The sequence below is a fragment of the Lissotriton helveticus genome, chromosome 9 (assembly GCF_964261635.1).
Source record: "Lissotriton helveticus chromosome 9, aLisHel1.1, whole genome shotgun sequence".
Lineage (NCBI taxonomy): Eukaryota > Metazoa > Chordata > Amphibia > Caudata > Salamandridae > Lissotriton > Lissotriton helveticus.
Window position 1 is genome coordinate 125,747,836 of NC_136070.1, and position 27,468 is coordinate 125,775,303.

Consider the following 27,468-nt stretch of genomic DNA (forward strand, 5'->3'; position numbering starts at 1 on the left):
TTACAATTTTCTTTTTTTCGATTTCATCATTTTCTTTTGTTTAGCCTCGTTCTTTTGCCCAAACATGGTTTGTTTTGTAATCACTCACATCAATGCAACACATGGTTTAATACAAACACAGGTTGTTTGTGCACCGTTAGTAGTATTATCACGGATGTCTGTGCATGTAGTTTGCCACCGCGCACATTGGTTCGTGCCGTGTGGTGTTTTGGTTCCCACCGCTCTGCTCTATTAAATAGATTGTTTTTCATTTGTGTTTCATTTACCTCTGAAGAAGGGTTTTGCATACCCAAAATGCATTGTTTTTAGGGCTCGACCTCTGGCAATGCGCAAGCATTGCAGATGTCGAGACATATTGGTGCTTATCCAGAGCTTATCCAAAGGGGCGATTTGTTGCTGTGCCCGTGAAAAAGCGCGTGCACAGCATCAAAGCCCCCAGCCTCCCTCAAGCTTTCCCCAGCGTGTGCTCTGGCATTTCTCCTCCCCTAATTATTCACTGCCCACGGCCGGCCGGCACATCAAAGGCTGCTGCTCCCCGTGTGTCTTCTCACCCTTACTCTCCTCTATTCTTCCCTTCTTGCCTCTCCCCGCCCCCCTCCCCACCACAGCAACAGTTCTCATGAATGGTACTGCAGCAGAGGTAATTAATGGGCTTTATAGGGATTCGTGTTGTTTTTGTCTTGATAGGACGGCATCATTTCAGTTGCTGGCTTTTTGGAAAAGGACTGGTAAATGAAAAGCGTGCACTTATGTATTGGTTCAGGATTGCTTGCATAGCCCAATCTTCTCTTTTGTGCTGATACCCTTTTGTGAAACTGTTAATGAAAAGCTCAAGAAGTATATCTTTGCTGCTTTAGAGGTTTGTTTGATTTCGCCATGTTTTTGTACTCAACACAATATTTTGCCTTCGAGCATAATACATTTCTTTAAATGTTTCACATCACAACTCTAGGTAATTTTTTTGTTGTGCGAGTAGTTCCCAATGGTACTTTTCCTACTGTTAGTGTATGCCTTAAATGCGTACCAGCCTGAATGCCTTTCTCGTTTTAATACCGGTGTCCCTCAGTTCTCTATGGGCGTTTTGGTGTCAGTATTTATCTCAGGCTTTGCTATCAATTATTTTTTCAACATCTGTTGTGCCTATCTAAAGCAATCTCTCCGTCACTGTTTCTTTACGTGTCTAATTATCTCTTCCTCTGGCTGTACTTCATGGTGTGTTCTGATTAGTAGTTGTAAGTATCTGTTTATATATGTGTGTGTGATTCAGTCTGTCTTTTGGTCTGCCAGTTCTGTCCGTATGTTTTAAGCTCTCTCACTGTGTCTGCTGTTAAGCTGGCCTTTGGTCTTTCCTTGCAGGTTTATTATTGCTTCAGTGGATAAGAGCACTTATTCTAAGGACTGTCTGTCTGTGATTGTCAGTCTGTCCGCTGCTGTCTAGGACTGTGTAGCTGTCCTGCGCTCACCCTGACCGGTTACCAGCCAGTCATCTCATTTGACGGATTGTCTGCTGTGTCTTCCCCTCAGAGATCCCCCGTGTCTGCTGCTCGTACAGACCGCACGTCTGCTGCCTTCAGTGGCTGCCTGTCTTTCTTCTGCCAGCGTCAAGGCCATCTGCATCCCTTTGGTCTGCACTCCAAGGCTGCCTGCCCCCTCGGCTCTCCAGAGATGTCTCTTTGTCTGCACTCTGGTCTTCATGTCTGGTGTGTACTCTTCCACTTTCCTCTGCTCTCCAGGACTGTCTCTCTGCCGGCCCTCTGCTCGTTATGCCTGTGTCTCTGTCTGATCTCAGTGCCCGTCTGTCTGAGTGCCCTGTGCTCTCCAGGGCTGTCTCTCTTTCTGACTTCTGCTCTTCATCTCTGACTTTCTCTGCCTGTCCTCTTCCTCAGTGACCGTCTGTCTGAATGCCCTCTCCTCTCCTCCAGGACTGTCTGTTTGCCTTTCGCTCTTCATGTCTGGCTGTCACTTTGTCTGTTCTCTTTCTCTTCTCTCAGTGACCGTCTATCTGAGTGCCCCCTCCTCTCCAGGACTGTCTCTCTGTTTGCTCTCTGCTTTTCGCGCCTGGCTGTCTCATTGTCTGTCCTCTTTCTCTTCTCTCAGCGGGCGTCTGCCTGCCTGTCTTCTGCTCTCTATCGTCGCCGTCGCTTCTCTGTCTCTCGACAGCTTGGCAAGACTTACTCATTGACACTGTCCCATCATTCACCGTTCCCCAACCACCCAGCTCCACCGATGCACCCACCACACAGCTCCACTGATGCACCCACCACACAGCTCCACCGATGCACCCACCACACAGCTCCACCGACACAGCTCCACCGATGCACCCACCACACAGCTCCACAGATGCCCCCACCACACAGCTCCACCGATGCACCCACCACACAGCTCCACCGAGGCACCCACCACACAGCTCCACCGATGCACCCACCACACAGCTCCACCGATGCACCCACCACACAGCTCCACCGACACAGCTCCACCGATGCACCCACCACACAGCTCCACAGATGCCCCCACCACACAGCTCCACCGATGCACCCACCACACAGCTCCACCGAGGCACCCACCACACAGCTCCACTGATGCACCCACCACACAGCTCCACCGATGCACCCACCACACAGCTCCACCGACACAGCTCCACCGATGCACCCACCACACAGCTCCACAGATGCCCCCACCACACAGCTCCACCGATGCACCCACCACACAGCTCCACCGAGGCACCCACCACACAGCTCCACCGATGCACCCACCACACAGCTCCACCGATGCACCCACCACACAGCTCCACCGACACAGCTCCACCGATGCACCCACCACACAGCTCCACAGATGCCCCCACCACACAGCTCCACCGATGCACCCACCACACAGCTCCACCGAGGCACCCACCACACAGCTCCACCGATGCACCCACCACACAGCTCCACCGATGCACCCACCACACAGCTCCACCGACACAGCTCCACCGATGCACCCACCACACAGCTCCACAGATGCCCCCACCACACAGCTCCACCGATGCACCCACCACACAGCTCCACCGAGGCACCCACCACACAGCTCCACTGATGCACCCACCACACAGCTCCACCGATGCACCCACCACACAGCTCCACCGATGCACCCACCACACAGCTCCACCGATGCACCCACCACACAGCTCCACCGAGGCACCCACCACACAGCTCCACCGAGGCACCTACTACACAGCTCCACCGATGCACCTACCACACAGCTCCACCGATGCACCCACCACACAGCTCCACCTATGCACCCACCACACAGCTCCAACTATGCACCCACCACACAGCTCCACCGAGGCACCCACCACACAGCTCAACAGATGCACCCACCACACAGCTCCACCTACACAGCTCCACCGATGCACCCACCAGACAGCTCCACCGATGCACCCACCACCCAGCTCCAACGATCACCCAGCACACAGCTCCACCGACACAGCTCCACCGATGCACCCACCACACAGCTCCTCTGATGCACCCACCACACAGCTCCTCAGACGCACCCACCACACAGCTCCCACGATGCACCCACCACACAGCTCCACCTATGCACCCACCACACAGCTCCACCTATGCACCCACCACTCAGTTCCACCGAGGCACCCACCACACAGCTCAACAGATGCACCCACCACACAGCTCCACCGATGCACCCACCAGACAGCTCCACCGATGCATCCACCACCCAGCTCCAACGATCACCCAGCACACAGCTCCACCGACACAGCTCCACCGATGCACCCACCACACAGCTCCTCTGATGCACCCACCACACAGCTCCTCGGATGCACTCACCGCACAGCTCCACCAATGCACCCACCACACAGCTCCACCGATGCTCCAACTAAGCTCGACAAATTCACCCACCACACAGCTCCACCAATGCACCCACTAAGCTCCACCGATGCACCCACCACACAGCTTCACTGATGCACCCACCACAGAGCTCCACCTACACAACTCCACCGATGCACCCACCACACAGCTCCACCGATGCACCCAGCACACAGCTCCACCGAGGCACCCACCACACAGCTCCACCGATGCACCCACCACACAGCTCCACCGATGCACCCACCACACAGCTCCACCGATGCAGCCACCACCCAGCTCCACCGATGCACCCACCACACAGCTCCACCGACACGGCTCCACCGATGCACCCACCACCCAGCTCCACCGATGCACCCACCACACAGCTCCACCAACACAGCTCCACCGATGCACCCACCACACAGCTCCACCGATGCACCCACCACACAGCTCCACCGAGGCACCCACCATACAGCTCCACCAAGGCACCCACCACACAGCTCCACCAATGCACCCACCACACAGCTCCACCGATGCACCCACCACACATCTCCACTGAGGCACCCACAACACAGCTCCACAGATACACCCACCACACAGCTCCACTGAAGCACCCACCACACAGCTCCACTGAAGCACCCACCACACAGCTCCACCGAAGCACCCGCCACACAGCTCCACCGATGCACCCACCACCCAGCTCCACCGATGCACCCACCACACAGCTGCACCGAGGCACCCACCACACAGCTCCACCGATGCACCCACCACACAGCTCCACCAATGCTCCAACTAAGCTCCACCAATGCACCCACCACACAGCTCCACCGAAGCACCCACCACACAGCTCCACCGATGCACCCACCACACAGCTCCACAGATGCACCCACCACCGAGCTCCACCGATGCACCCACCACACAGCTCCGCCGAGGCACCCACCACACAGCTCCACCGATGCACCCACCGCACAGCTCCACCAATGCTCCAACTAAGCTCCACCAATGCACCCACCACACAGCTCCACCAATGCACCCACTAAGCTCCACCGATGCACACACCACTCAGCGCAACCACAGCATCACTCAGCACCACCACAGCATCACTCAGCGCCACAGCATCACTCAGCGCAACCACAGCATCACTCAGCGCAACCACAGCATCGCTGGTTCAAATATGTTCTTTCAATGTTTCAAGCTGTTTTCAAGCTTTCATGCTTTATTACAAATCACAAAAAGATGTTAATATTTCACTTCTGTTCTTGGATTTTTGTCACAATAAAAAACACTGAACATAATCTTCACAAAAGTTATTTACAAAAGTTTAAGCTATTGCCATTACAAATTAAATAAACTATTTAAGTATTAATTATTTAAAAAAATTAAAAGCCATTGTTATTTGTAATATCAAAACATCTAAGTCACGTAAATACAAAACATGTTGCATTACAAATGCTATAGGTGTTTGCGAAAGTTATAACTATTGGCATTGTAAATGAAAAAGCTAATAATTTAGCTATTTAAAAAAATAACACATAAATAAAAAAAAATCATTTATAAGACCAATAGCTCAAACTTTCCTAATGCGAGCCCTATTGCATTTCCAATGCTTGTTTTTATTTGTACTGGAATCTATTGAAGAGAATTGACACATCGCAGAGAATGTATGTTAAAACAAGCATTTACAATGCAATGGTTTCGCCTTTGGAAAAGTTCGAGCTATTGGCATTGCTCATGACATTTTTTTTTTTTACTTATAAATAAATGGCATGGTTATTTACATTGCCAACGGCTGACACTACAGGTGCAGGCACACCCGTTTAATGGCAGAAGTACTGAGGCTGCCATGAATCTAGAGTTCTGTACTGCCATTTACCAACCTGAGTTAAGAGGTTAGATTTCTTAAAGTGAAAGTTGAAATCGCATTGCGCTTAGAGCAGCAGGGTGTCGGGCAGCTTTAGCCTGGGAGCCGCCCCCTCTCACCCCTCAGCGCCAGTACACAGAGTGACGCAAACACATTGTACTACTGAAAAGGGAGGGCTTGGAGTTATTAAAGAAATGGATATGCCCAAGACTGTCAAAGATGTGTGAATAAATTGTGGCTTGCAGTATAACGAGATCGCAAATTGTTGGTCTGTGCGTGGAAGCTTTCTCTGATGCTTTTCCTGCCTGTCAGGTTGGCACAGCTTGTGCCCTCAGTCGTGCTGTGTGACTCTAAAAGGGGACGGAAGTGGTACTCACGGTGGTTGTCGGTGTTCTCCTGGACTATTTCCGCCAGCACAAAGGCCCCTTCCTCCACGGTGTAGAGCAGCATGGTGGCGGCCCGCAGCTGGTCGTCAGGTCCCTCCATGCGCCCACGGCCTGCAGCTGGCTCAACGGAACAGGGGGCATCAAGCACAACGGAACAGGGGGCAGGAAAGCAAGCACAAGGGAACAGGGGGCAGCAAGCACAACGAGGGAACAAGGGGCAGGAAAGCAAGCACATCTAAGGAACAGGCACAAACAGAGGGCAGGGTCTCTTCCAAAATACAATTATGAGACCATGCTTGACATGTACAGTAAAGCCAACTTCTATGCTGTGGTCACAGTTGCATCCCTGAAATTGAAACCACATTGTCCAATACCCTCCAAACTACTATTCTTCCCTAATCTAAACATGAGAGGACAATAATGTCTCAAAAAAGTGAACAGAGACTCTACAAATCCCATACTCTGCATGAAACTCCAGGGTATGAAAAATATTTTCAAGCCGAACATCTCAGCTGCAAAATATAGTTCTACTGTCCCTATTTCAGCAGTCTGCTAACCCAGCCAGATCACTATTCCAGTCCATTCATGCCAGCATCTTCCCTGCTCCCAAAGCAATCTAAAATCTCTCACCCAATAAATGCAAAATATTGCTGGACTACTTCATCAGCAAAATCCTGTCCATTCATGTGTCCACTACTCCCAAGAATAGTCTTATATAGGTGACGCCCAAGACGACAAATGCATGGTATCTCTTCAAACTAGTCTACCAGGCAGACCTCATCATTGCTACCAAAAAAAAAACAGCTGCCTTCTTCAGTGACGTTATACCAACCAAGATCATCAATTCAAATTGTTCCTACTTTGCTAATATAATGCAAAATCGTCAACCCATCCCTAAGCCAGAGAACATCTCCAGACTTCCTAACGCACACCCAAATCGCTCCTATCTTAAAAAAAAAAATCTAACCTCAACCCGAAGTTGTCAACAATCTAATGCCCTTTATGCAGCCTCTCTTGGCTAAGCAAGGCTACAGAAAAATCTGTCCCCTTAAAACTGACAGATTACATCAATGCTGGCAATTTCTATTTTAGGCTGGTTTAAAAATGGGTTATGACATCAAAACAGCCTCATTACAGCTGGCATAACGGAACAGGGGACATCAAGCACAACGGAACAGGGGGCAGGAAAGCCAGCACAATGGAACAGGGGGCAGCAAGCACAATGAGGGGGCAGGAAAGCAAGCACATCGAGGGAACAGGCACAAACAGGGGGCAGAGGCAAGAAAAAGCGAGCACAAACAGGGGGAAGAGGTAGTCTCTACTGGCACCCCATCACAAAGCAGGGGGCAGGAATGCAAGCACACCGGAACAGGGGGCAGGAATGCAAGCACAACGGGGGGGGGGGGCAGGAAAGCAAGCACAACAGAACAGGGGGCAGCAAGCACAACGAGGGAACAGGGGGCATTACATGCGGGAAATGACAGCTAAAGATGTCCCTTACCTCATTTATGCGCACTTTGTTGTGGCGCCGGTCAACCCAAGCAGTGTGTGCTTCTTGCCGCTAGCATAAGGACCAGTGAGCGGAGTCAACCTTCCCACGTCTTGGAGGCAGCCTTGTCCCCCCCAAGTGCCCAGCCTCGGGAGGCTGCTTCGGCTGCCCCTGCTTTCCACTGAGGTGCTCCCGTAACACAAGGGCTGCCCAGCTGCGCATATACCTGCCGCAAGCCAGAAGAGCCAAAGGAACAGCAGTGTCTGCGGGCGGAGTGGGCCGGGGCGCAGGAGCGTTACAGCCGATCAGAGCCCAGCCAGAGGATGAGGAGGGAGGAAAGCATCCTTAGCATAGCATTAGCACGTTCCCTCTCCCGCTTATAGTCAGGAAACCATCCACTTGAGGGTCCTCTGCATATACATTCTAATATGCTCGATGTCACCATTTCACTGGCACAATAGATCCCCCCCCCACATAAGCTGACAATGCTGGTCTCAACTAAGCAGTTGCCAAGCAAGCTGGGACTTACAGGGCACAAAGGGTGTATGTCAGCAGGGAGGTGGCATGGAACATTCGGGGCAGCACATGAGCAGGTGAGACATGCTGGAGTTGGGCCTAAAGGTGGTGGAGATTCGAAAGTGAAAGTTGGGTGTGCATAAGAGAGGCAGGGTGCTGGAATAGAGAATGCCTGGCTATGAGAAGCAGAGACAGTGGCTTAAAGAGGGTGCTAGCAAGAACAAACAGCAATAGACAAGAGAATGAGTTGGGACAGGCAGGTTATGTTATGTTATGTTATTTGTACACTTCTATAGCGCACGGCCACTCCACTGGAGTATCCCGGCGCTTTGACGAAGACTCCCAACCGAAGATGGGGAGAAAAAAAAAACATAACACCAAAAGAGCATACAGACATAAAAACAGCCTCAAAGATTACGGGAAGAACCAAGTCTTAAGGGCCTTGCGGAAAGACAGAAGACTGGAAGTCTGTCTTAAAGAGATTGGAAGATCATTCCATGCATGAGGGGCTAAGTGCCGAAAAGACCGTCCTCCCACTCTTGCCCGTTTGATAGTGGGAACACTCATTTTTGATAAGGACGAGGATCTAAGAGATCTGAGAGGGGTATACCAAGACAGTCGCTTGGAGATATATTTGGGGCCTATGCCATGCAGGGCCTTGAAAGTCGTGGTCAGTGTTTTAAATAAAATCCTTTTTGCAACTGGTAGCCAATGCAATGTGGCAAGAAGATCCGTAGCTCTGGCTTTCCTTGGAAGGCCAAAAATGGCTCGGGCTGCAGAATTCTGGGCGATTTGCAAACGCCTGACCAGATATTTGGGAAGTCCCAAAAACAGAATGTTTGCATAGTCCAGCCTGGAACAAATCAGTGCCTGGACAATAATTTGTCTGTGCTGGATAGAGACTAGGGGGAGAAATTTGCGAAGCATCCGCAGGATGCCGAAACATTTCCCAGTGAGAGATGAGATATGTGGTCCGAAAGATAGCTTGTTGTCAATCACCACTCCCAGATTTTTGGCTTTCGCAGACGAGCTAGTGGGAGGAGACATGTCTTTCGGCCACCAAGTTTTCCAGTCGGGTTCAGATGTACAGCCAAAGAAGAGCAACTCCGACTTGTCGGCGTTGCACTTCAGCCCATGGCATCCAAACCACTCAAAAATAGCACTCAAACATCCGTTGACCTGGACACCATCAAACTGACCATCCCTGTTACTTACAAAGAGGAGCTGGGTGTCATCAGCATAGCTGACAATCCGGGCGCCAAAAGACTCCGCCGTCACCGCCAGGGGGGCCATAAAGATGTTAAACAGGAGGGGGCTTAAGATGGAACCTTGCGGGACCCCCACTTCAAGCGGTGACATTTCAGCAGAGAAAGGTGGCGCCCAGATTGTGAACGTGAAATGTTAAATAAAGGATGCTGTCGGAGGAGTGAGGCGCCGGAGAAGGGGCAGGTGAGGCCAGAGAGGGGTGAAGGCTGAGGCGAAGGAAAGGACAAAACAGGGAAAGACTCAGACTGTGTAAGTGGGACTTCCCAGGACTCTGTGCGATGACTGGGGGTCCCTTCCAAGGAGTGGGCTTCATGCCGGAATCGATTCACACCAATCGAGTGAGTGATTCTCTCCCGGGGGGCTGAGAGCATAACTGCACTCGTAGAGACTCAGATGTCCGGGGTTTTGTGTGGTAAAGTACACCAGCAGCGGAGATTTTTTTTTAACAAACTACACCAACGCTTCTTTTATTAAACTTTGCAAATGCATCAACGGAACTGTGTCTCATCATGGCGTTTAGAAACTGCTCAAAAGAAACGCAGGCCCGCCCACATTTTACCGGTACTTCTCTGTGGCTTCTAAACTGTAGAATGACAGCAACTGTTGAGAGAGGAGGGCAGGGAGAAAAACACATGCTAAGGCACACAAATACAAGAAGAACCCCGCACTTTTTAATCGGAGAGCTGGAAGTTCTTTAATATATAACATATTACATTTCCGGCCCATGGTATAGCGTATACATTTTCAGACAGTACGGTTAACTGCCAAGGGTCAGACAAACCCCCTTGCTGCGGCCAGCAGAGCTGGGTGCTATTTTGATTGATGGGTCAGCCATATCGCAGGGAACCTCGCAGCCCCTCGTTAAGGCCGGGATAGGACTCTGTGAAGCTATTGTCTTCGCTGCTCGGCCATAATCTTATCAGGGCCGGGCTCTCCTTTCCCACTGAACCCTCTTGGGGAAGCGAGCACAGGCCTTGGGGGATAAATACACTCTCCTCTGCCTTCAACCAGTATTCCCAGGCCGTGCACACACATACTGCGATGGGGAAATGGGCAGTCAATTCACCACACCCCCTCCCTCTTTCTAGACAAGTGACCCTCGCCCCAAGCTCTGGAAGCCGCCTCCTCCCATCCTCATACGCTCAGGTGAGCCACCCTCGACCGCACCAGGCATGTAAATATTTTCCATGTGGAAGGCAGGACTCGGGCAGTGTGAGGAGAGGGAGGCGGGGTGGAGGGAGCAGGGCAGGCCGAGCAACTCCACTGTCTGCCGTGAGCCGGGTGACTAATCTTCCGGGAAGGCAGGACTCGGGCAGTGTGAGGAGAGGGAGGCGGGGTGGAGGGAGCAGGGCAGGCCGAGCAACTCCATTGTCTGCCGTGAGCCGGGTGATACTGCGATGGGGAAATGGGCAGTCAATTCACCACACCCCCTCCCTCTTTCTAGACAAGTGACCCTCGCCCCAAGCTCTGGTTGTATCCGTGAGGGATAGGAGTAAAGTGTTTGGGACCGGATGGCAATGTGGGCCGCAGTATAAGAGAAGCAAACGCTTGAACTAAGGCTGAAGGGCTCAGTCTTGGCGGAGGTCGAAGGGGGTAGCAAAATGCTTAGTGCTGTTCTCTCGCACTGTCGTCGCCACCTCCCCGAATTCCCGCAATAGGTAGTCGATGTGTGCGATTCCCCCGAAGGGTAGGCAATGCGGGACCTGAAAGGGGGCAGGAGTATGAAGGTTCAGATGAGAGATCGGGGGCCAAAGGCCCTCCCACAGTGCTCGGGAAGCAAGTACAATCTTCTCGTACCGTACCGAGATGGCCTGTGTGAACAGCATTTGGTGTGACGTTCAGTGTTACCGGCCCCTATACTTGGAGATATGTATGGTGCACACATAGGCCCGGCTGTTGCCGAGAACCCTTTTCCCGCTAGTCTCCGGTGCAGTGTCCCCCTCCTACCAGCTGTGGTCGGCCCCTCCCCCCCGGTTTGTCTTTCCAGTCCCCTATGCGCGAATGTACGCACTGTCTAGCCCCTGTACTACTCCGTGTGGACAACGCCACTTACCTACAACACCCCGTCTTCGCTGCTCCGCCCCCCACCTCACGACAGCGGCGGAAAGTTCAGCGGCACTCCCCCACCTCTGAGCTGAGAGCAGCTACAGACATAACAAGCTGTTGAGCCCGAGCCGACGGCAGTCCCCCGAACCCTATTGGTCAGTTATTACGCTGAAGATTCAGCACGGTAGTTCGGATTGGCCTGGGTGTTAGGTATCTCCATTGGAAAGAATTAATGGTCAATGTTGATAGGTTAGAAGGAGGGCCGGTAATGTAAGCGTGGATTTTTGTTGGTGCTATGGGAAAAACAGCCGTCCTTGCCTCGTCGCCATGTGTTTATCGGGATTGCATAACGTCTCCCTCCCACAAGCAACGGAGAGTGAAAGGGGAGGGGGGGTGGAACGGACACGAGGAGGGCGGGAGAGGACACGAACGGCGGGAGAGGACACGGACGGCGGGAGGGGGGCGGGAGAGGACACGGACGGCGGGAGGGGGCGGGAGAGGACACGGACGGCGGGAAACGTGCACAGGACAGCGAGGGGGGCGGAAAGGCACACGGAGGGGGCGGGAATGGACAGCGCATCTGAAATCACTTTCAGTGAAAGGGGAGGGAACGGCAAAAAAGGTAACTCCGCCCAGGGAAAAAATCTCGGGAACGCCCCCGAATCTGGTTTGGCCTTGACGGACAGATCCGGCACTCAATGGCTAGCCTCCATTTATGGAGCTAGCCAATGAGAGCCGGGGGACGTTCCCGAAGTCCTTATTGTCAACAAAGGATTTCACCTGCGCCGAAAAGCTGCGCAGAGCGCAGCCTTCGGCAGGCGAAACCCAAAAAGGAATGATGACCCTTATGTTGAAGACGGTTATATGGCTTTGAATGAATACAATACTCAAGTACTAAAGATAACTTGCAAATGAGTAAAATTTGGTATTCAGCCAGTTTATTTTGTGTGAAATTGTTTGAGCCTATGGGCCTATTTAATCTGTGCATCTTGGGACTGGCAGCACGCTTGCTGCCAACAATGTCAGGCAACTGTTACTGGAAATGAAAGGCAGTCTGGCTACTAAAGCCAAAAAATTGAACCACTCACTTAAAGATTTGATGACATGGAAGATAGTCTGAACAAAGACCAATCATGCCTGCATATGGAGGAGCAGAGAAGGTTGGGTGTGGAGGATAATGGGGTAACACAGGGTAAAGCATAAAACAAACTGCAATCAGAGCTAGAAAAAGTTAAATTTAAGATGGAAGATTTGGAGGCCTGATCTCAAACTAGTAACATTCACATAGAGGGCCTGCCTGAATCTACAGCAATGGACAAAGTGGAGGACTGTATTGAAAAAATGTAATGCAACGTATTTGGAAAGGAATCATTCTCAACGATGTTTGAGACAGAATGTGCATCATTCACTTCACTGGGCCCAAACTGACTCCGGCTCCTGGACCCCCACCAGATTCATAGCGGCCAAGCTTCCTAACTAACAAAACCAAGAATGAGTTTTATAACTGGTGTGGGAGATGTATACTGTCCAATATCAAGGAGCAACATTATCATTCTTTCCCAACTTTACCCAAGCCGTTCAAGACACAAAAAGAAAATTTGCTCCAATAAAAAAAAACCGAAGGAGCTGGATATGCGCTATGCAATGCATTATACAGCAAAACTACAATGGTGCACCTCACGTGTCCTCTTATGCCAAAGACACGGAGAATTATGTGCAGAAAATGCCAAGAAAGAACAGGACGATGCAGTAGATCAGGGTGCTCCTTCATTGACATTGCTAGTTTGATGTTGGTATATTCAAGTACTGATTTATTAAACGCCAACTTTTTTTAACTCATGTATATTCCTGAAACTGTACGAATAACACTGCTGAATTGCCTTGTATGTGGTTGCTCTATGGTGCTTTGCCTTTTCTTATTTGAAAATAAAAAAAGTATTAAAAAAAAGTACTGATTTATTTATTGGCAGAGGTAAATCGTAAAATTAGCACATGATGTGGGGTATGCGCTTTTGTTGATTTGTGGTTGTGTCTATGAGGAAGATCATCACGCCCGTGTGTACTGACATACTTGGTTTATGTAGTACTACCACAACCAGACTACAGAGGTATATGGATGGAGTAATTTACTGAAGCCTCACTTCCCATGACAGATACAGGAATGTTTGGGAACATGTAACGGCATACGCTGGCTACCCCCAGTAAGGATGGCGGGTTTAGATTTGTTTTTTTTAATACTTGATGAGCAAAAGTAATCTTTTGTTATGTTGCCCCCGCATCGATGTATAAGGAATGTCATCAAGAAGTTGGGACTCTATGTGGGTGCGAGCTGGGGCGGGTAATTAGTTTGACCACATCAGTAACTTTGGATGAACATATGTTTCATTCACTAGAAGAATTGAACACATACACTGAGCACAGAATGAGATCATATATTGATGCAGATTTGGAATCAGTAAAAAGGCAAGATAACAGGGGTGGGGTACTAGGACAACGTTTCCTACACAGAATATCTGAGGAATTAACAACTACGGAAAGGCAAGACAAGCTATGGCTTAGTCTGTCAAACAAGGGCAAAGTAGACATAGAGATACTGCAAAAATGCATATAGCCACTGGGGCCCCCTCGAGTTTTGCACAAAGATGGGCTACATGTAGATACTTCTCTGCATACTACACCTATTCCAGATTAGTTGCAGTCCTGATTAGGAATGGCCTCCAGTTAACAGCAGCACAGGTTGAGTTGGATGACATAGAGATCTGTATCATGGTTCAGGATTGGACTGGGGAGGTACAAACTGGTGATAGACAGCATTTATGGGCCAAACACCAGCGTGTTTTAACTTTATCATGCAAAAGATGACTGGCTGGGCCCAGCATACAGTTCTCTGGGGCGCTGACTTTAACTTTACATTAAACTAACCCTGGGCGAAGCACTACGCTACGCTCGCGGAGTTTGCGAAGTTTTCGCAACTTCGCACTACGCGAGCGGCATGTAGCACAGTGCGAACATGCGTAGTGCAGCGTAGCGTAGTGCAGCGGTCATTTTTTGCTTGTTCGCGGTCCTGAACGTCATGTTCGCGACCGCGAGCAAGCAAAATGACATCCCGGCGAGATTCTCAACGCGAGGAGGTCAGGTTTCTCATTGTGAGTGGTTGCGCATGCTCGCGACTGCTCTCAATGAGAAACTACCTGTTTGCGTTGAGAAAGCTGCCGCTCGAGTAATAATCTACTCGAGCAGCAGAAAACTACAGCTCGCACTGTGCAAGATGCCGTTTTCAATGCTTGCACAGTGCCGGATGCTTGTCCGCACTGTGCAATCATTGAAAACGCATTCTGAACAGTGCGAACATGCTACTACGCAGCTCGGGTAGTGCTTCATGAAGTTCGCGTAGTGCGAAGTGCACTTCGCGTAGCTTCGCGTAGCGCTACTTCGCGAACTACGCCCACCCTTACATTAAACCAGACATTGAAAAACACGAATCCTGGATAGATTAGATACACTCGCAGGTAGTACTAAAGGCCCTTTTGGCACAAGTCAGTATCATAGACCCTGACGCATGAGTAAATACCCATTTCTCTTCAGTCCATGGGATGGCTTCTCATAAAGACCTTTGTTTGTGTACTAGAGATATTAGTACATGTACATAATATAGATCACCTGGCCCCTAAACTGTCATCACATGCACCATTATTGCTCATGTTGAATGTCCCAGGAGGTGGGACATGGGTAGGACATGGAAACTGATGCCAACTACTTTATTGGTTCAAGTATTTAGAGAAGACATACAGAATGCCATAAAAGAGTACTTTGTGACTAATAAGGGGACAATTTAAAGATGTGCCATTTTTTGGGATGCATTTAACGTAGTTATTAGGGGCGAGTGCATTGCAATGGACATGGTATCATCTGGGTATTATGTGGAACACTTTCTAAATATGAAGCTGAACTTAAAGTGCTCGAACAACAACAGGTTGGGACATTGGGCACTGTTGACCTCGTGGAACTAACCTCTAAGCAATGCTGAGGAACTCAAGTTTCTGTGCAAGTTTGCAGCAGCTAGGGCATTTGGTGAGGGCGAGAGATCTGGCCGCACCTTAGCAGAAATAAGATCAGCATGGGACACAACTGACATTCTCTAGATTAGCTCAGCCAAGAGTATAGCTCAATATGAGACAAATTAGATTCTGAATACATTCAGGGACTGCAATTCGAACCTATACACAGCAAAAGCTGATTTAGACATCAAGGATGTTAATACATATCTGGAAAAGGTGGCATTGGCATGGCTGTTGCGAAAACACTAACAGCCCCTGTACACCCCGATCACAATAGACGAAATTAAAGGAATAACAGGTGGAATGAAGAATGCTTTAGTGCCTGGTAGTGATGGCTTGCCAGTAAAATTTTATAAAGCATATGCTGCTGAATTGCCCCCTTGGTTGTTAGAGTTATAGAACACAACTTTCCCCTGGGGGGAATTGCACCCTCTCCTAGAGAAACAATTGTTGTCATGCTCCTTAAGCTTAGCAAGCTGTCCCCTCAATATTATTTTATAGGCCGCTCTTACTAATAAATATGGACACTAAAATCTTAGTTAAATTGCTCATAGGATGCTCATGATTCTTCCTACCTGTTTTTTCCGCACCTGTCTGATTTTATACTGGGCGCGTCAACAGTTAATAACCTCAAAAGCCTATTTGTATTGACCCACCAGGTTGACCCTGATGTGTCCGTGATGGCGGCCTTTCTGTATACTGCTAAGGCCTTTATTCCATCAAATGGCCATTTTTACTAATACTCATGATAGAGCGAATGGGTATGGGTAAAGCTATAGTCAACTGGATCAAGCTATTATACACTAGGCCAGCAACCAGAGTCAGGGTGAATGGGCATCTACCAGCTCCAATAGTCAGTAGCAGAGGTATGTGGCAGGGCGGCACCCTGTCATCTATTCTGTTTGCTCTGGCAGTCGTAACGCTAGCTAAAATACTCAGGAAGAACCGTTTTCATAGGGGTATAAACTTTGGAACCCGCACATCCTTACTCTCAATGCATACTGATGACATTTAGCTTTTGGTGAGGAATCATGAGACAGAAGTTAACTCTCATTATGAGTTAAATTACGGTAAGTGGTCTGGTCTGTTGATAAACTGGACTATCTCTTCTTTAATGCCACTTACTAAGGAAACATGCCCATAGACCTAGACGATTATGCAATCACATGGGAAATTGGACCCATGCACTATGTGGCTATCCAATACCAGTGGGATGAAGAAACATTTCTTAAAGAAAGCTATAGGACATTTTTTACCTCACTATCAGTTTCAGTTGAGAAATGGATGAAATTGCCACAATCTGAGGGCAGATAGCTCTGATGAAAATGGTTTTATTACCTCAGCTTCTAAACTTGTTTCAGAATATGCCAATCCATTTTACTAAGAAATTCTTAGGGTAATTAAAGGCTGTAATTATAAAGCTAGCATTAGCCAGTCGCCAGAATGGACACTACCAACAATGCTTTTATCTAACCTATCCCCCAAATAAAATATTGACCAGAATGACCAATAGAAAATTCCGGTTGATACACATACAGTATACTCACCAAGTTTATTATACGCCAGTTAGCATGGTGCGTTTTGGGATGGCCTCCTCTGTTGCGTTGCGGTGCATGAAATGCTGATGTTCTGCATTTGGTGTGGGACTATCCACTGATCTAGATATACTGGAAAGAAGTTATATATACATTGGAAGAAATTAGTGATTAAAAATTTGAAGTTACAGCACTGATGGCTCTTTTGGTGTATGTCAAGGAAATTCCGCAAAACAGGTATAAATTATTCTTCCTGGCATCACTGCTGGGCAGACGCAGGGTATCCTTGTCCTGGGGATGTCGCCTAATAGGGACCGTTGGATTGCAGACCTATTAACATGTCAGGAGACCTCTGTGGTATGATCAGCGCCACTGGAATTATGCATCAGGAAAGGGCCAAATTAGGCAGCAGGGTTGGGTATATTATGCAGCAAGAAAAGGCAAATTGTGCAGCGTGATGCTGCGCATGTATTTTAATAGTATTGCTTAATTATTTTGTGCTTTCTACACCTGCCTGGGCATTGGGTGCACCTCATTAATACTAGTTTAATACCCAAATACAGCAATAAGTAACAGAAAGGTGACCAGTCAATCTTTGCAAAAGGCCTTCTACTACGTGGCAACATGTTATGCTATGCTTTTAATAACTTTTGGACTGTTTGAGCTAGAAACAAAATACTTTTTGTTAAAATCTGCAGAGTATTCAGCAGATGATGGATGATGTGGCAAATGCGGCCAGTCTATAATCATGCGGATATTACAGCAGCCTTAAAATCGCTTCATTCCTGTGGCTCTCTGCTGCCTAGTGGCTCCTGCCCTAGGGACTTACGGGCTCCACTGTGAGCATATCGCGCTCACATGATTGAGGAACGATAATCAAAACTTACAGAACATGATGTATGATATTGTTTAAATATTTGGAAGATTAGTGCTGTTGGCACTCCGCATGATTATTGCTGGACTGTATTTGACACAATGTGCATGACTCCCACTCATGTGTGCTAAACCCATATGTTCTCTCATGAAGGATGCAATGTGGTAAAATAGCTAGATGACACTGGCAAATTACCTCTTAAGATGTCCATGCATTATAATATATATATATATATATATATATATATGCATTCTGCAGTGCACATAGAAAGAGGGATAAGCCTCACAGGATTGTTTTTATCCAGAAAGGTGCACCTTCTTGCACTAAAATAATGCTGCATGCAACACAGGGCAAGGGTGCCTGCATTGGCGCTAGGCAGCCAAAATGGCATCAGCACAGGGTAAAGGGCAGGAATGTGCTGCATTCTTTTAAATACGGCACATCCCTGCCCTTTCCCTGTCACACAGCACAGTGCAGCACGGTGGGTTGCTGCCCTGCATGACTTTTTCGTTCAGATGCCCCTTAATGTACTCCAGAAAATGCCTTACCTTCATCTAAAACTCTAGACCTGTAACAGCTTTCCTAAAAACATTATTTGCACCTATGGCCCCTCACAAAAAGGGAGGTTTGTCTACCTCAAACCAAATCTCAGTGGCAAAGAGTGAGGCAGGATCACACACTACTCAAAGGCTCATCCAAGTGTGGTGTTCTTCTCTGCTCCTCGCGACAGGTCCACTTCAATGAAATCTCAAGGCTACGCCACTTTTGAATATTCACAATTTTCCAAAATTGGTATAAGACAATGCACGCGAGGAATTTTTAAATTAAATGTCAGACTGACCTTGACATATTAGAACTAATGAATACACTAAAAGGGGGCTCTTCCAAGGGCAAAGACCGAGGTTTCCCAATCTTTAACAAAGGGCATAAAAAAAGACAAACAAGATTGTAAGCACTTCTGTGGCCAAGAATATAATGGAAGAAACCGCCTTTACTTTATAAAATGCACTCAATGCCAAATACAGATGCTAGCAGGCACAACATTTTAGACACATTGGGCCAGATGTAGGTGTCCAAATACCGGTCGGAAACGGCCGAAAATACCGATTTTCGGCCGTTTCCGACCGGTATTTGGACATTGGTATGTAGGGGTTTGAAAAACCTACAGATTCGGTAATTTTACCGAATCGGTAATTTTACTGAATCGGTAAAATTACAGAATCGGTAAATTTACAGATTCTGTAAATTTTACATTACCGATCGGTAAAAATACCGAATCTGTAATTTGCTATGTAGGTAGCACTGTTAACAGTGCTACAGGCCATTCAGGATTCGGTATTTACCATGTAATACTATTACATGGTAAATAACGAATTCCTGTGTACATGCACATCTGTGCATGTACACCTGTGCCATGTGGCACACAGACATGACCTAAGGGCATGTATGTGTGTCACATGGCACACAAGCCTGAAACAGGGGTGCAACAGGGTGTCAAAGTGACACCCTGTCCCCCTTGTGAAATCGGTAAATTTACCGATTCAGTAATTACCGGTTCGGTATTTGCTATGGAATCCTATGGGCTTCAAGGCCCACAGGATTCCATAGCAAATACCGAATCGGTAATTACCGAATCGGTAATTACCGAATCTTACCGATTCGGTATTTTTACAGAATTTTTTACCTACATAGCAATTACCGAATAGTAAATACGGAATCGGTAAAATTCGGTATTTACCATTCGGTAATTTGCTATTACCTACATCTGGGCCAGAGTCTCTAGCAATTGACTATAATACATGCAATTAATCTGAACTCCCAGTACTTGTCCATTCCATTATGTTGGCTAAGCTTCCCTTACAACTGGGTGCCCTAGTATTCATCAGTGATTTTTCTCAGAAGTGCAAAAAAAATCCTGCATTCTACATTAGAAGACGTATTTGTCAATCCAAGATATGGGCTCAACAAAGAGGAGTATAAGGCATTCAGAGGCAACACATTCTACAAACCTTGACTTGTAAACCCCTGTCTTTAGCCAAAGATCATAAATCATACCTGTTCTTAAATGATACTGGTCTGCTTGATTTCAAGTATGCTATCCTCACACTCTGATCATTAAACACAAAAGACATTTTAAATGTAGCTTTTCCAAAATTTGAGAGTAACCTACAAGGGTTACCAATTCTTCATGAGCAGTTTTGAATATGATTCTCTTTGCACTTGAATCTTTTCAAATGATAGAAATACGTCTAGTGCCCTCTCCAATTCATACTACTGAGACCTCTATCATAGAGGTTGACAGAGAACCAAAAAATACACCAGGAAGCTAAAGGGCAAATGGAAATCCTAGTAATGTCCCTTTCTGCTCTTCCTCTCAGCTAATTATTCAGTTTTCAGAGCCAGGCTGAATAGTTCATGATGCTCTAGAGAACAAAGAACAAAAGTCTGTTTACTGCCAAAAAGAATCATGGGATTGGCTTCCAATAATGTGGTCATTCCTTATTTTGGGATGTAGCGCTTAACAGAAAAATAGTGGTATGGGATACTTAGCAACAGTCAATAATAAGACCTGAGGTCCTACTGGCTTGAGGGGGCAATGCTTCAGGAGATGGTGGGACAGGACCCCCAGTCGATGCAGGACAGTTCCAGGCCAGCGCCCTCTGGGCCGGGGGAGGCCCCAGAGCACGAGGGAGAGACACACGGCGACCCAACATATGGATTAGGTTGCTTAGACCTCAAATTCTAGAGACCCGGCAGCAGGGGAGAAGGTGGGGTGGGCGGTGGGGGATGGAGGGGTTGAGGGGTGAGGGGGGGTTGAGTTTCTTACAGTTGAGTTATGTTTAAGTGAAAATGAAGCTGCAAATATGGTGAACAGAGGAATCTCCACAAATGTAACCATCTCTATAAAACTTGTCTTGCATTGTTGCTGAACTGCGAACACCCTTGGCAGAGGCGGGCAAGCTGTTTGTTTGTATCTTGCTTGTTTTACTGATTTAGAGGTATAAACCAAATAAAGAAATATTACAAAAAAACTGTCATTAATATGCCTTCAGGAAACATAGTCACTTTAACATTAATCCCATCCCGACTTTTATATTATTAGGAAGCCTATATGCTGCTTTCAATGAGGTGTCTTTTAATTCTGCTAAATACAAAATATGCATGAAATTACTAATTCTTCTTAACAAACTCAAGCCATTTATTATAGCCTTATAGCCCGCCGTAGCGGGCTATACCGGCTATTAAAGGCCCGCTGAATCGTTAAAGGCCCGAGCCGAAGGCGAGGGACTTTAACGAAACAGCGGGACTTTAATAGCCGTATAGCCCTGCTACGAAGGGCTATAAGGCTATTAGAACATTCTGCCACTAGAGGGCAGAATGTTCTAACAAATTAAACAAAGGGTTCTCGAAGTTCGAGGGGATATAAATCCCCTCGAACTTCGAGAAACCTTTGTAGAACATTGGAATGTTGCTCTGCGGGCCTTTACCGGCCCGTTGAAGCAGGGAGCACTCCATTGTCTGCAATGGAGCTCCCAACATTCCAATGTTCTAATATACATTAAATTACTAATTTCCCCACCGGCCAAAAAGACAAAATAAAATATCTAGCTGTGTAATACATATATTCCTCTGAGATCATCAAAGACTTTCTCTTGGCTAAAATCTGGAGGAAATTGAAGATTTACAATTAAAGGACACACATTAATAGCTGGAGACTTTAGTGTCAAATTTCCTCTTCCCTTTGTTAATTAAAGGAAGAAGCAGATTGGCTGAGTTCTTGGGGAATGCCTGAACTGGAAATGACAAACTCAAAATCTGATAAATGGGGGAAATGCTTACTGTGTAATGTATTACACGTAGAGTGTCCTTAGGGTAAATTAACGGACAAAAAACTACAGCCAAGTATTCTCAACCTATAAAGCCCTAAAAGGGGATCATCGAGTTGCCTCTCTGGAGTTTATTTCTATTTATTGTTCAGATGCGACTAACCTTCTTGGACGCAAGGTATCATAATATATCGATTTTATTATTGTATGATAGTATAAAAATGCACCAGTCTGAATCTTATCTCAGGGAGGACATTTTGACATCAAAAAGCAATTGAAAACCTTTTAGTTCACAAAGAGGATCAAATTGTTATGATAACATGCTCCTTGAAGCGCAATTGTAAGAAAATGGATGATCAGTTGGGAAGGATGCAAGTCCTTCTCAAGTAATAAGTTCAAAATCGTGTCAGCTCCAACACACAAGTTAAATAAATAAACCTGTCCTCTTGCCCTGATAGCTATGGCATAGAGCAGACAGGCTAACTAAAGGAAACGGGTGTAAAGTATTTGGCAGTACCAAAACAGTTAAAAAGCCAAAAGGGAACACAATATAAATCCCCAAACCATTTTCTAACATAGAGAAACATTTACAAGGAAACATTACCCCAAAATGACTAAATTCTAAGAAAGGAACCAGAGATATAATTTTTTTACATTTTGGGGCAAAACACACCAAAAAAAAGTGAAGTGGCAATCAGAAGTCACTTTTTGTGGTTGACCGGGAGCTAGGTACGTTTTCATGCTAATCACAATGGACCAGTAGTGGATCTCAAAACATCCTCCTAATAGAGAGAGTCATCAACTGCGCCACAAGGTCCTTATATATTAACTTTTACAACTCACAGAAAAGGGAGGATAGTAGTAGTAACATTGCTATTTTAGACGCTTTACTAAGGTCAGGCAGTCAGAACTTACAGTGCGATACAGAATATATATTATTAGGCGACTTTAATATTCATCCCTGTAAGCTAGCCTGTAGTCCAATTAACCAGGATTGGGGCGAGGGCCCCGAGCTCCCACATTTTGAACATACAACAGATGGCGAAGAGCTAGAAGACCTCTTGGCAGATTTCAACCTGTATGAACCAGAGGGTGGCTCAAGAACGGTTACCTTTACTGGCACCAACCCTGGAACCATAATAGACTACATTTTTATCTCACAGGGCATCCTAAATAGAGCGACGGCCTACTGCACTATACCATCCCACTTTAGTGACCACAATCCCGTTCTACTGGAAGTTGCATGGGGAGACCATATGGGTCCAGCTCCGGGGAAAGTGAGGCCTCACCATACCTTGCGTACCTCCGACCAGGGCAGGAGACTCAAGTGGGCTAAGGTGGCACCAGATAACTTCTATGCAGCAGTATTCCCTAAAATTATGGATCAGGTGGAGGTTTGTCAGAACCCCAGTGCCCCAGGAAATGAAGTTATAGGGGCTTTTGAGGCAATTTGTAGTCAGGTAGCGCAGGACCTCCTGGCTAAACCCAAAAAGGCACATAGATCTTTGATGGTCGCCCTGAAAAAAAAACCCAGGGTAAAGGATGAAATTGCTAGCTTAAGGAAAAACTACAAGTTGGCAATCAGAATTAGAAAAGACTCAATTAAAAGAGATGCCTGGGAAAACCTCATCTCTGTGGCAGTCCGTAAGGACAGTCACAAATTTTGGGAAATAATTAAACACCCTCTTTTTTCCGACCAAAAGAACGAGGTCATGGATTGTGTTATCTCTGACGACAAGTGGCTTACCCACTTTAAAAATGTGTATAGGGAAAATGATGGGGCAAGCAAAGACACGTTGCCGGCCTCTTTAGAAGCTACCCCACTACAGTTCACTAGCCTCGAAGTGGAGAAAGCTATCATAGCCACAACTAAGCATAAGGCCCCAGGGCCTGATGGGGTGCCAGCTGACTTCTTTATACATTCCCCTAAATTGTGGGCTAAGGTATTGGTCAATGTATTTACTGCTGTAAATAGCAATTATGTACCATCTTCCTGGGGCATCTCAACCATTGTGCCTATTTTTAAAAAGGGCCAGCGGGACGATCCCGGGTGTTACAGGCCCATATCCCTCTTGGACTCCTCCGTAAAAATCTTAGGTAGAGTGCTATTGTCCAGGTTGAGGGATAGTGTAGAGAGCTGCGGAGGGCTGTCTGAAATCCAGTATGGGTTCAGAGAAAGGAAGGGCACCATTGAACAATGTTCCAACCTACATCTGCTTATTTCAAAATACACGGTGGCCAAGGGGGGGTCCCTGTACTTAGCTTTCATGGACCTCTCCTCGGCGTTCGACCTGGTTAACAGGTCCAAGCTATGGAAAATTTTGTTGGAGATGGGGATCGAGGAGTCCCTGGTAAAGTTTGTGGCCTACCTACATCAGGAACTTTTCGCGGCCGTACGAGTCACAAATGAGGGCAGGTGTACGTCTCGTTTTAAATCCTTGAAAGGAGTAAGACAGGGCTGCATATTGGCTCCATTGCTCTTTACCATTTATATCAACGGCTTGGGTACCTATTTGGAAGAGAAGAAAGTTGACATCCCGCGTGCAGGTGCAGTTAAAATCCCAGCGCTCCTGTACGCGGATGATGCCGTGCTAATCGCCCGCACGGGTACTGGTCTCCAACGCCTTCTAAATGCTTTTGGCCAATTCATGGATCAGCTCGATCTGAAAATTAACATCAGCAAGTCACATACAATGGTAGTGGGCAAAGAAAGCCGCAAAAAGAGAACAAAAAGCTTTAGCTGCAGAGGGGACATAGTATCTAGGGTCTCTACTTTTCCCTACCTTGGGGTCCTATTCGATCAAAGAGGAACTTGGGGCCCTCAGGTGAGGGCAAAGAAGTTGGCGGTTTCGCGATCGTCGTCTGCCCTTATGGCCTTTGCGGGTAGGTTAGGTGCTAGGCCTATGGAAGCACTATTAAAAATATACAGGAGCAAATCTGTATCTCTTGCGTCATATGGTTCACCTTTATGGGCTTATGTAAACTTGGAACCTATCCAGCGAGCTGAGAACAGATTTATAAGGTCACTTCTCTCCTTGCCACAGTCCACTCCTACCTACTCAATACACAGGGAGGTTGGCCTAGACTACCTCACCGACGGGCTGAATATGGCCCCCCTAATCTTTTGGCTAAAGACATGGCTTAACGAAGATCTGCCACTTAACCACAGTATCTTGCTGGATGTTTTATCACTGGACCACTCCAAAAAGATCCCGTGGCTGGCCTATCTGCAGAAGGCGTTTTTAGATTTGGGACGACCAGAGCTCTTCAGCTCCCCCCAAGACATCAAGGCACAGGATGTTGATTTGGTCAAGACCAATTTTATGGAAAGGGCAAGAGCGCTTCGTGAAGAGAAGGAACTAATGAAACCATCAGTGAGGTGCCATTACTTACTTATTAACTCTCCCTCCCTGGCACCTTACCTTGGTCACGTTACAATCCCGTTTCACAGGTTCCTTTTGACCAAACTGAGGTTTAACTTGTTACACTTTTATCTAGGCACTTTTAACAAATGGGAAAAACCGGAACTAGCAACCCCATGCAGCTGTGATGATCTTGCAGTGCAAGATACCATGCACTTTGTCATGTTTTGTCGGTTTTACGCAGAGCCAAGGAAAAAACACTTGGTACCACTCTTGAAGGCGAGTGGCTTCACACAAGTAAGGCCGGCTCTGCTCTTTCTACAATCCTTATCCAACATACACTCTACTTTCTGCATGGCCAATTTCTTGGTAGCGGCTGCAAGGATAAAAAAGAATTTAAATTAGTCCCATTTTTATCTTATTTTTTTGTATGCCTAGACTCACTCCAGCGAAAAGGGCTTTCTAGTGTTAAATGCCAATACATATGAAATGTTTTAAATTTGTGCATGAAATGTTTTTTAAATACTTTGTATGACTTGTAAATAAGTCGAATAAAGATATTTTGACTTGACAATGGACCAGGGGTCAGATACCCCAAGTGGGTCATCACCGTCAAAGATTTTTCATTTGGCCTAAAGACAGATCTTGAGTTTGCCAGATGGTATTCTGTCCATCAGGGTGACAGAGGGCATTAAGTCTGCCACCCTAATAGACAATTGCCTGCAAATTCAACAATCGCCACTGGCCTAGCTGCGATCTCAGCAACTGCCGTCATGATGGTTTCTGTCAAGGTGCAAAACTTTGACAAATGTTTTGCTTTTGTTATTGAAAAACAAAAAAACAATGGCCACTACACCGTGTGTGCCATTTTTCCCGTTCTGTCCCTCCTTCACCACTTGAATTTACCTGGTAGTGACAGACAGGGAAAAATAAAAGGACATCACACAGCCTACCCTAAATTAAGCAGGTAGTGTAATGTCTTCCCTCCGTTGGCTCCTACTTCCTTGGGCCAATAGGGAAAGCTTTCTGCTCACAAGACCAATTGAGGCTGCGTTAACAGAAAGCTGACACTCCCCTCAACCGTAAATCGGGCCGTCAGAATGCCATTTTGGGGGACACAGTACTCAGTCATGTTTGCAACAGAGTGCCCTGCCTGTCTAAATCACCCCCTTAATCTTTTTTATGGACCTCAAATGTCTCCAGCGAGGCAAGCCTGAAACTGTATCCAATAAAGTCCTTTTGAATTCGGACACCTTTGCGGTGAGATTGTGCTGCTGAAGCTCCAGAGTTCTTCGAAGTCTAAAAACTCACAACTTTTTAGACTTGCTTGGTGTCTTCTAAGGCTTGCAGGTCCACAAGGGCAGCACTTAGGGGTCGGGGCTCACTGCAGCAGAGGCCCCTAGCAGCGTCCAGTCAAGGCCCACTTGCTGCTAAACAGCTAGTCACTTGAGAAAAAGGCCTCTTGCAGCCTGATGTGTCCCTGCAGCCCCAGAAGAGTCCAGCCAACTAACCCTTCGAGTTGACTTCTCAGCCCTGGGTATAAGTGGGAGTAGGTATAGCCCCTCAGGCTTCCTTCCATACAGGTCACAGGTAGCATATCTATTTCTCTTCTAATCTTCCATAGGCTCAGAAAGTGTTCTTATGGGACGTGGGTAAGGTGCAAGTTGTGTAGGATTTACTAGCCAGTGAGGGGTGGTGACTCCTGGACACTCCCTAACCAATGAAAAAACGTTCCCAGGGGCAACCCTTCCCACTTTTGCAGCACATCCTGTTTGACTTACTGCAAGCTATCCCACAGTGCACTATTTCAGGTCAAATCCAATGCAGCAGCACCCTTCTGCCCTTTGAGGTTTCTGATGTCGCAGGCAGCGGTGTGATTAGGGTAATAAGCAGTTCCCTTCTCCTCAATCCCACCAAACTGGCTTTGGGACCAGCTTCCTCTATCACTGCTGGCAACAGCAGGCCTTGGAACTAAGATTCACTTCCCCAGGCCTCCCATTATACTTAATTGTGAATGGGCAGGCCTCACCGTAATCCTCTTCAAGTTAATGAGTCCCCCAATGCCCCTTAATTTCCCCACATACACTTTTTTAGAAGAAGACCGTTATAATTGTGATCCAGTGTTTTCCTCAGACCGCTGGATCCCAGTTCCGGTGCACCTGCTTCACTAATGATAGCTAGTATCTTGAAAAGTGGAATGTCTCCTCTGCTCTTTGTCACAAACATGGGTTCCACTCCTGCCCCATCTACCTAACATCTCTCTTGTAAATTAAACTATTCACTATCCAGCACCCCCCAACTCAAGTCGTTGTAACGACTTGCGTTGTAAAAGTTGCGTGGTAAAGGCATGCGTTGTAAAAGCATGTGTGGTAATGACATACATCCCCCTTCATACTGCTCTGGGCCGGA